Genomic DNA, 12346 nt, shown 5'->3' with positions numbered 1-12346 from the left:
TAAAAGCAAGGTTCGATTTTGTACTCGAAACAGTAGAATTTTGACTTTGATTTTGAAAGGAATGAGAAGGGATTACCTCAAGAGGTGCAAGTGTGATTGTGATTGGATTCAGATATTTATCTTTGAAGTTAGTGATCTAACGGTTCAATTTTATCTTTGACATACACGCAGTTTATATGTGCTGGAAATTAAAGTGCGGAAATGTAAAGTGCGGAAAGTAAATCTACGCTATTACATCGATTATGCAGGAAATGTAAACTAGCCTATTTACATGAATTTGACATCCTATACATTTATCTAGGAATTTTAAATTGCAAGAAAAATAAAAGGCATGTTTTTGGAATTTTTATGATTGGTTTTAATTATAATTAATGCATGATTAATTAAATTAAAATGAAGAAAAAAGATGAAAATAGATTTAAACCTAGAAATTAAGTTTAAAATATGTACAAAATATTTGTTAATTAATTTTAAAACAAAACTAATTTTTTTGGAATTTTTGAAATTGATTGGAAATTGATTAAGCTAATTAATACATAATTATACAAATAATTATACAAATAATTAAAACTTAAAAAGAAAATTATTCAAAATATGTACAAAATTAGTTTATAATATATAAACAATATTTAATATAAAGAACAATTTTTTTAATGATTTTTTGATTGGTTAGAATAATTAAAAAGCAAATATATAAATATACTAATTAATTATGCAAAAATATTAAAATTTTGAAGAAAATAAAATATTTTTATTTCAGAAAATAATATATTATTTTAGAAGTCTAAAAATATTTTTTGTGTATTTTTTGGATTTTTAAAACTATTTTTAATTAATTTTGCAAAGAAAATTAAAATAGAAATAAAAATATAAAGGTAATAATCAGGTGTGAGAGTTTATGAGGGAACATGGTATGGCTGCGCTTTTTGGTGCGTTTGATAAACTTTGAGATTGATCATGTGGCTCAGATGGAAGAGAACATGGTATGCATGGATAGGAGTGCAGCAATGGATCAGTCTGAATTTAAGAGTCCAACATGGGGCCCATTGAAGCTGACTGGCGAATAGAAAGATGAGGATATGCCACGCGAGCGGTCAAAGGGTCCTCATCACTATTCATCATCTTCTTCAACTTACCTATGAAATTTGCTGCGGATTTACCTACAACATTACCTGCGGATTTTCCTTGCTTTTTCCATGCTTTTAGGAACCTGCAAAAACGTGAGAGGAAATCAACAAGAACAACCTAGATCCACTAAATGGCATGCTGGGAGTTCATTGGTGGTGTTAGTTTTGATTAAAACCCACTCTATCTATGAAAACGAAAGCTTTGCATCTTTAGAGTTCAAAAATGGCATATGATGCTCTAGGGTGTATGGCTCACATGTAACACGTTCAATCTCCTCTAAATGGTGTCAGAGACGAATTAGAATGATTATATTATATTAACACAAGCACTAATATGGAAAACGAAAGCTTGTACATGTATGTTCATGGAAAACACTATGCACATGTTACGACTCTCATGGGACCACACAAAGAGTTTATTCTTACTCTATATGATCTCAGAAGATGATTGAAAGTGTTTGTTTGTATTGATATTGATTGGAAATATGAAATTGAAAATTACAAAGTTTGGAAATTTTGAGAGAATTTTGTGAAGTTTTATGACTATGCCTTGCTATATTTCGTGGGTGTGTTGGCTCTCTTTGTTTGTGAAATATGCAGCTTCATTTATAGGCCTTGGAGTGCTTAAATTTGAAGCTAAAAGCAATGATTGCTTTTGTTGAATTTTGACTTTCAAGCTTGGAACTCAAGCAACCTTGGCTTGCTCTTTCCTTAGCCTTTCCTTGCAGCTTTCTTGCTGCATAATTAAGCCACATGTGTGAGCTTTTAGCTTAGAAAATAAGCTATGATTTATCCTTCCTTTTTTCCTTTTTTAATTTAATCTTAAATGATAAAATTAAATCAAAAAATGGAGAAAAATGATGTGGGCTTTGTCTTGGTCGTGGGAGGCCCATATCATCATGGAAATGATGTTTGAATGCTGAAAACTTGGCCCCATTTGGAAAAAATGCCATTTTGAACAATGTTGATTTCATGTATTTTCCCAAAATTTAGCCAACTTCAACAAGGTGTAAATCCTTCAATTTTTGTCATATGAAGGAGATCTTGCACTTTTTAGAAACCTCAAAGAGTCCTCTAACCAATGCCTTTGGTTTCATGTCAAAATGATTTTTGAAGCTCCTTGTGTGTCCTTTTGAAAAAAGTGTCTTTTTGTTGACTTTGAAAATGACCTGTAATGTCTTTGGTCATATTTTTCAAATGGTGAATCCAATGACCATGGGATCAATGGCATTTGAAAGATAATTGAATTTCCTTCAAAACAAGCTTTGGTTTGAATTTTTTGGATGAAGGATGAGAGAGTTATGATCAGTCAAAGTTGAGTTGACTTTCCAGGCAAAAACCCTAATTTTGAATCTTAGGGTTTTGTTGATTTTTGATCTTTCCTTGATGAATTATGATCATCCAATGATCAAATGATGAATCCTTTGACAAAATATGGACTTTGACAAAAAATTTCATTTTTGACTGTCTGTTGACTTTTTTGGTCAAACGGGTCGTCTGTTGACTGTTTGAGCTGCTGACGGTGCGTCTGAGTGAATTGAAGTTTGAAAATTTGTATGATGGTACTTTGAGATATATGGATGTGTATGAAATCCATTTGAGCTCTCAAAAACTTGTTGCTCCTGTAAAAACAAGAAAAAACCCTGATTAGGGACTGTTTGTGTAGGAGACAGTTAAGCGTACCTGATTTTTGTGCAGTGTTGAGTCTCTGCTAATCGCGTGATATTCAGAAGACTTCTAGCACAAAGATCTTGGAATTTTGAATTGTGAAAGATTGATTTGATTGATGGTACAAAACACTGAGAATTGTACTGCCAGCAGTTTGGCTGTCGACTGACTGTTCAGGTATTGACGTAGCAGTTAGAGTGAAAAATCAACAGTCAAAGTTAATTTTCTTTTTTTGTTGTTTTTGTTTTATGTTTTATGAGAAAGATGAAAGTTTATTTACATGACTTGTTAAAAACACAGACATAATAAATAACTAATATTTACGGTATGCGGGCAAAATTACCGATAATAACCCTGAAAATCATTTAATGCACAGAAATAGGAATATTTGACTGGCAGAAAACACACAAAATATTATCTTAGTAATTAAGCAATATTATGACAAATAGTACAACATTTAATACTGACAGTACAAATATCACATACTATATTGAACAGTACGACGAATAAACGGTACATTTAAGAAATAAGAAATACGGCAAATTTTAAGAATGACGATTGATAACCCATGCTATGAACAATAACATGTAGATGATTGGGAGTGCAACCATTGCAGGTCCACACTCTTCAGGACTATGCAGGCAGAAGAAAGTCATGATCACCGTAGCAATGGTGATGACTGTAAGAAACAGTGTCTCTATCCACTTTGCCATTCTTGTCAGGGAAGAAGAGAAAGGATGGATTATGGAGTAGAAATTTGAGAGATGAATTGGAATTTGATGTGAGATTTTATGAAAGAAAATGAGAGGTATTTATAGAATGGAAAGAAGGAAAGAGACATTGGGGAATGATGTGATTCCGTACAAAAGGAAAATTTGAGTGGAAGTAAGATTTGAAAGAAAGTGTATGATAGTGTTGGAAAAAAGAGAGATTTGATTTTTGAAAAAGAGATTTGAAAGATTTTTGAAAATAATGGAATATAGTACAAAAATTAGTGGGAAACAAAAGATAATAATAATCTACTTGTTACCAGTACAGTCTGAGTTTCCTGATTCTGCGCCTGCAAAAAGATTTAACTCTGTACCAATTGTGTCAGTACCATTTATCTGTAAATAAATAAATAGCATGTGTGAAGTAATAAACAGTATTTGGCGTTTGCGTAAGAATAAATTCAACTGCAAGCCAAATTACTGTATAAGAAAGATTCTAAAAACTAAGTATTTCATATGTAAGGATATTTGTTGAAATAAAAATCCATGATTATATGAGACCCTTAATTTTCAGATTGGAGTTTTCTTAAAAAATATGTGGGCAAATTTTGGGGTATAACACACATGCATAAGAGTCTGCATGGTCTTTGTATAAATTGTGACATGACAGGATGAAATCCGGTGTTACGATTGTGTTGTGTCATTGTTGCATACTATTGACTTGTGCTTGTGATTGGTATGAATTGATTAATCTGAATATGCTAAGTAGGGTGGATAATCGCTTATGAAATTCTATATCTAATGATTTATAATGCTATTTAATTATGATGTAGTCTCACCCTTACTTTGATGATTTCAGATTGAAGTAGCGGTTTAAGCGATCGGTGAGGATGACTCGTAGAGTTTATCCGGTTATGTGGAGTCGTGTCGGTCATGCTCTGATCTTGTAACACTGGGGGTCGATAGTCTTAGAGTTACTCGATATACGTGTTGCCATTATTGGTTATGAATTATGTATTGTTGATTTATTTGGATATGTTTCCTAACATTGTTAAAATGAGTTCCGCTGTGCTAAACACATGTTTTGATATTTGGTTTAATTCTAATAAAGCATGACAAACGACTTGGTATTTTATTTATTTTATTAATTGTAGCATCCTTGCTGTGAATTTACTCTGATTTTATTATATTTCCGCGGGGCTTTTAGAAGGGTGTTACAATAGTGGTATCAGAGCAGGTCGGTCCGTCCGGCCAAATGTCGAGTCAGTTGAGTTGCACGACAGTGAATACTGTCGGTATATTATCCCTTGGTACGCGACATGTGAGTGAATCACTGTCGGTACTTGGTTGTTTGTTGTGGAAGTTGGTTTGAAACAAGTGGGGGAGAAGCTTCGCTTCTCGGTTATGTTTCAGTTGTAAGACGATTGATTCAGTAGGATGTTGTTGGCAACCGTGCAAGCGTTGTTGGAGTTGTTGTTTTCCGAATCGAAGGTGACTTGAAATTAGGACTTGACTGGTAATTAAGTTGGAGCATCTTGAAGGAGGATGATTAGAGGTAATTGATGATTAATTGTAGGAGAGGGAAATTAAGAAGTTGTAATGTATCAGCTCTGCTGATGGGCTGCAAAGTTGTCAGTTGAGTAGCCGTGCGTCTCGGAAGAGGTTCAGTTGCAAGTTTGCAAAGAGGTTTGCGGTCGTAAGGTTTCAGAAATCGCACTTCGGCGATGGGATGTGTTGCTCAAGTTATAAGAATGTTTGGAAGTGAAGAGATATGATAAGGGGCTGTTTGGAATATGATCGAGTTGAAGAGAATGAGTTTTGGAGTGAAATTTTCGTAAGCAAAACGCAGGAAAATTGCTGAATAGCTGCAGAACTTCGAAAATTCATAACTGGAGTTCTGGACATCCGATTTGAGTTCCGTTTGAAGCGTCGGAAAGCTAAAGAGATGAACTTTGTTATAAAAATGGTTGCAGCAGCTGTAACATATTTAATTATGACATGATGATGTTGGAAAGAGGTGAAGTTGCGGTTACGCGTGCTCTTAGAACTAGACTTGTTTGTTGGTACGGCACGGGATGTCAGTGTCAGAGTTGAACGGATTGAAGGAATAATTAAAAGGTTTGTTGAGAAGCAATTTTAAGAATTAAGTGTACCATTTGAGGAGTTTTGGAAATATCATTTAAGGTGTCGCTGCATGGCGTCAGTGTTGCAATTTCGGACAACGATTGGAAAATTCATATCTTGAGATCCGAGTGTCTGATTTAAGTGCCGTTTGGGGCATTGCGAAGCTAACTTAATAACCATGAGATATATTGTTATTTGATATTTAAAACTTGTTTGAAATGTGTTCTCATTATAAAAACAGAGGCGTGGGAATTCTGGGTTATTGGGAACCGGTTCCCAGATAGAGACAACCCGGTTCCCCATAGTAAAAATCAGAGACGAGTTATGGGAAGCAGCCAAGAACCGGTTCCTGTGTGGGAGGAGCCGGGTTCTACTGTGTGTCTTTGGAAAAATTATTTCTACTTTAAAAACCCATAACTTTTGATCCTATGAGGAGATATTCTGAAGTCGATTAAGGAAGCGCAAACTTGTTGAATAGGAATGCCTACTACCGTGATTGTTTGAAACAAAAATTGAGTAGAACGTGTTGTTGAGGAATAAGTTGATGAGATGTTCGGTAATAAAGATGATTTGAGTGCCAATGGATTTTAGTGAGGAGTGGATTAGTAGGAGAGGTGGAACAAACTTTGGGAACGGTTGAAGTCGTATTTATGATGCCAAAGCAACGACATGTATAGAAGAAGAATTATAGAGGATTTCTTACACCTATTGGTGTGAGGAAGAATTGTTGAGATTCCGAGTGGAATGATACTTGGACGCAAAAGATGTCTTGGGATTTAGAGTGAAACCAAGAGTATGATTGTTGTCGCGGTCTTTTGCTAAGATGAGGATTTTGATTTGGGACGAGATAAATAGTAATGTACGAGTATACTAGTGATTATGAAGTTTGGAAGTACTTAACAAGTGTGTGATGCTAAGTGACTACGAAGCGGATTGTGTAAAATGTTTGGACGTTGGTGTCTCACCGACAAGAGCCAATGAGAGGGAAGTGTGCGAGTTGTAAAGACTCAAAGTGAATTATTAGACTATGACGATGTTAATGAGTTTGAGTGCAAACTCGGAAAAGGACACTATTATGTAGTAACGACGGTTTATGCTTAAATATGGTTGTCGGCTATCTATTGACAAATTGAGGACTTGATCACCCTTAATCTCTTGTTGATAGTAGACGGAATCATATAGATAGGATGAGCTTGTTTGTTACCTTAATGGTATAAGATGTGATGAATACAAAGCCGTGAGAATAATCACTCACTATGTTGTGTGAACTTATGAAGAAGTGAATACGAAAGAGTGAAATATATTGGATGATGATTTAAGACGGGTAATCAGAGTCGCGCAGCGAAAGTGTGATGTGGAGTGGTGTGCGAGTACTACTCGTGGGCAGGGAGGAATTAATATGCCGGGAGCCTACGTAGAGAACATGAATTGATCTATATGATAGATTTAGAATCTAGTGGATGCAAGGATGTCGTGCTAGGGAATTAGAACTCTTTTGAATAATTGCCGAGATGATGAGTATGTTATTATGGATGTACTTAGTTAACGAGTGTGTATTCAGCGAAGCTAAGGTGATGAGTTGATACTATATGATGCTACGATAATCTTATGATGTGGTAAGGTGTTATTGTAGATTCCAGATGTAATGAGGAATTATACTCTATGAAGGACGAAGTTGATTTAATTCTTGGAGAAGAGCGGACTTCAGTTTGAGCTATTTTATAAGCAATGGTATATTAAGGATGATGAGTGTGATTATAATTACTTGTGTGTACTCATTCTGATGGTTGGAATGTTTAAATAGAGGAAGTAAATCAGGACTTTGTTTTTGGAGTGCGAGTAAGTGTTGCTAAATGGTAGATTAGTACCATGTATGATAAAGAAGGATTCTAGAACGAATGAGTAAAGAGAGTTGGAATTGGATAAAACTGAGAAATCTAATTAGTAATGATGATTGTAATGGGTAATCAAATAATGCAGAAAAAGCGGAATATAACGTGTTGGATAATTGCTGGTATGACTTGAGAGGAGTCAGATGGTTGAAATTCAATGGTATAGGAATGTTATTATCGAGCTCTTGAAGGAAGCAGTTGGTAAAAAGTGTAAGTGTTATTTCATCGCTCAGATGGAAAAGTGTGTCTAAGGTTGGTACGTTCGGTAGATGGAATGCTTTACTGCAGTGTTGATCGGGTGTGGTCATACCATGGTTGTGTAATTAGATTACTCAGTTATTGGGCGTATTGTATGGATCGCACCCCGACGTTTCATTGTTGTTAACCTTTTGGAGATATAGCGAGTGGTATACCTTGGGATGGTCAAACGCGACGTAAGAGCTGAGATTGAATGCATGAGACATGCTTATGTTGGTTATGTCAGATGAGTTTTGAGGTTCGACTAAGAAAGTGTTAACTGAGAACAGGAGAGTCAGATGAAGGATTCCTATTTGGAACTTTTCACTAGAAGTATGTTTTCGAGGACGAAAACTCTTTTAGTGGGGGAGAGTTGTAACACCCCATATTTTCTAATTTTAATTTAATTGGAAATTAAATTATTAATTAGAATTATTTTGGTACTTGGTTGAATTATTGTAGAATTATGGATTAAGGGCCATTGGGCCGGATGGTGAGGTTAGTAGTATGGGGGTGCGAAGTGAGTAAGCCCATTACTAACTATTTTATGTTTTCATAAAATAAGGGAAATAAGGAATTGGGAGAAAGGAAGAACACGTGAAAAAGCAAGGGCAAAAGAAGAGAAGAGGAGCAAGGAGGAGGAAAACCCCAAAAGCTCAAAGAGAATCAAGAACCTAATTCCAGGTAAGGGGTGATTACTCTAATTATGTAGTATTATGATTTTGATGATGATAGGATTGAATTAAGGGATTAGAATCTCTATTTGGGATGTTAGGTTTTGTGAAATACCAACACTGACATGTATGATTTGATGAATTGACTGCAATTGATGATGTAGTAATGTTACATGGTGTTGTGGTATGTTGTTTGTGCATTATAATCATGTATTTGGAGTATTTTGATGTTATCGATGATCAATTTCGTAATGGTATGAGTTGGTATGTGTTTGGGATGCATAAAAGTCTTAAAAATCATGTTTTTCAGCTACTGGGTTCGTGGGAACCGGTTCCCATGTGGGAGGAACTGGGTTCCACTGTGTTAGAATGTTAAAAATGGCATTTTTGGGTCCAGGAACCGGTTCCCATGTGGGACGAACCGGGTTCCAGTACAAAATTCCAGCAGCATGTTTTTGAAAACTATTCTAACTTTAAAAGCTTCTAATTTTTGAACCGTAAGTCCGTTTTAGACGCCGTTTTGGACGTTGTTTCTTAAATTAAATACTCTATGATATAATGTAAAGAAAACAACAATAACTTGATTTTATTTTGAACACCTTGATTTATTTCGTTTATGGCGTGTTTTGTATATTGTGTGCATGATTTGGTTAATGTGACAATGTGGTGATGTTGTAATGATATAACTGTGATTTGACGTTATATGTGGTGTGAATTATATATGATGAATAGGTTATATGGATGTAAAGTCCGAGTTTTATACCTTGTTTGTATTATTTATTGGGTGGTGTTTTACATGTATGCGTGTGATATATTTGTATGAATGCTAAAACTAATGCATGCTTATTGGTGATGAATTGGTGATGATAATGAGACGATGTGATAAATCGGATTGGTGATGTTGTAAGCATGTTATATGTTGCATTCATTCGCATATATTTTTGGTGATGGATCCCGGTGATGAAAGTGGATCAAAATGGTGGGCATAATTCCCATTGTGAGGAATTTGTGCTGGTTGGATCCCGGTGATGACAGTGGATCAAAATGGTGGGCATAATTCCCATTGTGTGGAATTTGTGCTGGTTAAACTGTATCTTGGTGATGAAAAAGATCAGTTGGATGGGTGTATCCCATGTATGGTACCACATGCATAAGAGTCTGCATGGTCTTTGTATAAATTGTGACATGACAGGATGAAATCCGGTGTTACGATTGTGTTGTGTTATTGTTGCATACTATTGACTTGTGCTTGTGATTGGTATGAATTGATTAATCTGAATATGCTAAGTAGGGTGGATAATCGCTTATGAAATTCTATATCTAATGATTTATAATGCTATTTAATTATGATGTAGTCTCACCCTTACTTTGATGATTTCAGATTGAAGTAGCGGTTTAAGCGATCGGTGAGGATGACTCGTAGAGTTTATCCGGTTATGTGGAGTCGTGTCGGTCATGCTCTGATCTTGTAACACCGGGGGTCGATAGTCTTAGAGTTACTCAATATACGTGTTGCCATTATTGGTTATGAATTATGTATTGTTGATTTATTTGGATATGTTTCCTAACATTGTTAAAATGAGTTCCGCTGTGCTAAACACATGTTTTGATATTTGGTTTAATTCTAATAAAGCATGACAAACGACTTGGTATTTTATTTATTTTATTAATTGTAGCATCCTTGCTGTGAATTTACTCTGATTTTATTATATTTCCGCGGGGCTTTTAGAAGGGTGTTACACAGAAGATTAGGACATTCTAGTTTGAGAAAGATTTCTCAGATTAACAAACTAAATCTGGTCAGAGGACTCCCAAATCTGAAATATAAATCAGATGCTCTTTGTGAAGCATGTCAGAAGGGCAAGTTCTCCAAACCTGCATTCAAATCTAAGAATGTTGTCTCTTCCTCAAGGCCGTTAGAACTTCTGCACATTGATCTGTTTGGACCAGTCAAAACAGCATCTGTCAGAGGGAAGAAATATGGATTAGTCATCGTAGATGATTATAGCCGCTGGACATGGGTAAAGTTCTTAAAACACAAGGATGAGTCTCATTCAGTGTTCTTTGAATTCTGCACTCAGATCCAATCTGAGAAGGAGTGTAAAATCATAAAGGTTAGAAGTGATCATGGTGGCGAATTTGAGAACAGATTCTTTGAGGAGTTCTTCAAAGAAAATGGTATTGCCCATGATTTCTCTTGCCCTAGAACTCCACAGCAAAATGGAGTTGTAGAGCGAAAGAATAGGACTCTGCAAGAAATGGCCAGAACTATGATCAATGAGACCAATATGGCTAAGCACTTATGGGCAGAAGCAATAAACACTGCATGTTATATTCAGAATAGAATCTCTATAAGACCTATTCTAAATAAGACTCCTTATGAATTGTGGAAGAACAGAAAGCCCAACATTTCATATTTTCATCATTTTGGATGTGTGTGTTTTATTCTGAATACCAAAGATCATCTTGGTAAGTTTGATTGTAAGGCACAAAAATGTTTTCTTCTTGGATATTCTGAACGCTCTAAAGGCTACAGAGTATACAATACTGAAACATTGGTTGTAGAAGAATCAATCAATATCAGATTTGATGATAAGCTTGGTCTTGAAAAGCCAAAGCAGTTTGAGAATTTTGCAGATATAGATATTGATATATCAGAAGCTGTAGAACCAAGAAGCAAAGCTCCAGAAGCTGAAAGTCTCAGAAGCAAAGAATCAGAAGATCAAGTTGCTGCATCTTTAGAGAATCTCAGAATTTCTGAAGACCCAACAGTCAGAAGATCTTCTAGACTCACCTCAGCTCACTCAGAAGATGTGATCCTTGGAAAGAAAGATGATCCTATCAGAACTAGATCATTTCTAAAGAACAACAATCAGAAGCAGTGATCAGAATCAGAAGATGAAAAGCTCTATTCAGTGCCACACAGCTGTCATCAAGAGTATTCCGATGGTGAACACGTGTATGTACGGTTGGTAAAGGCGTGAGTTAATCTGATGGGACGCCGTCCTAGGTAACTGTGTTAAATCATTTCATTTACCATGATCTCTCACCTAACGTCACTCATCATTTAATGCAATTGATTTCATTTGATTCTGTAACTGTTCATTCTCATAACTTTATTGCATTCTTTTTCAAATCCGTCTTTATAAATACATTTCAAATCATAACGTTTATCTTTTTCGCTCCCATTCTCTCTTTCTTCTTGCATGCATTTTTGCAACCTTTTCGGTATCTTCTCAAACCCTAAGCGCAAACCCAGAAATTGTTCTTCAAATCTCAGTACTATTTCAATGGCCGCTTCATCATCTCACAATGTTGGCTCATCTGTCCCTCTCCATATTCAAGAAGAAGATCAGCAAATTACTCCGGTTATTGCCTGTTCTATTTCCAAAAAGGAGTTGGAAGTTATCTGTGAACTCATGGTAGACTTTGATAGTCTCGAAGAACATAACTTTTGTCTTAAAGAAATATTCTTTTTCAAGGATGGACCTCGTTATTTGCTGAGTTCTGTGGACCAGTCTACCCAGATCTTGTTAAGGAATTTTGGGTGCATGCTGTTGTTGCCCCTAAATCCATTATGTCTTTCGTCCATGGGAAGTTTGTGGTCGTTACTGAGAACATTCTGAGAATGATGTTCGATCTAAGAAATCCTGAGGGTGCTTATGAAATTGATCAAAGGGCTGATTGGGATGAAGTGTTGTCTACTCTTTACACAGATGTAAAGGAGACAAAGCGTGTCAAGGACATGAGGGATCTTTATAAAATCTGGACCAAGATTCTTCTAGGGTGTTTCTATCACAGGAAAGGAACACATGCTGCAGACTTTGTCAACAATGAGCAAAAATACATTCTGTATTGCATTGCTACTCAGAAGAAGGTTGATGTTATCTACATAATCTTCAATCACATGTGGA

Source organism: Vicia villosa, unplaced genomic scaffold, assembly GCF_029867415.1.
Source record: "Vicia villosa cultivar HV-30 ecotype Madison, WI unplaced genomic scaffold, Vvil1.0 ctg.001323F_1_1, whole genome shotgun sequence".
Classification (NCBI taxonomy): Eukaryota; Viridiplantae; Streptophyta; class Magnoliopsida; order Fabales; family Fabaceae; genus Vicia; species Vicia villosa.
This window is presented reverse-complemented; position numbering follows the sequence as displayed.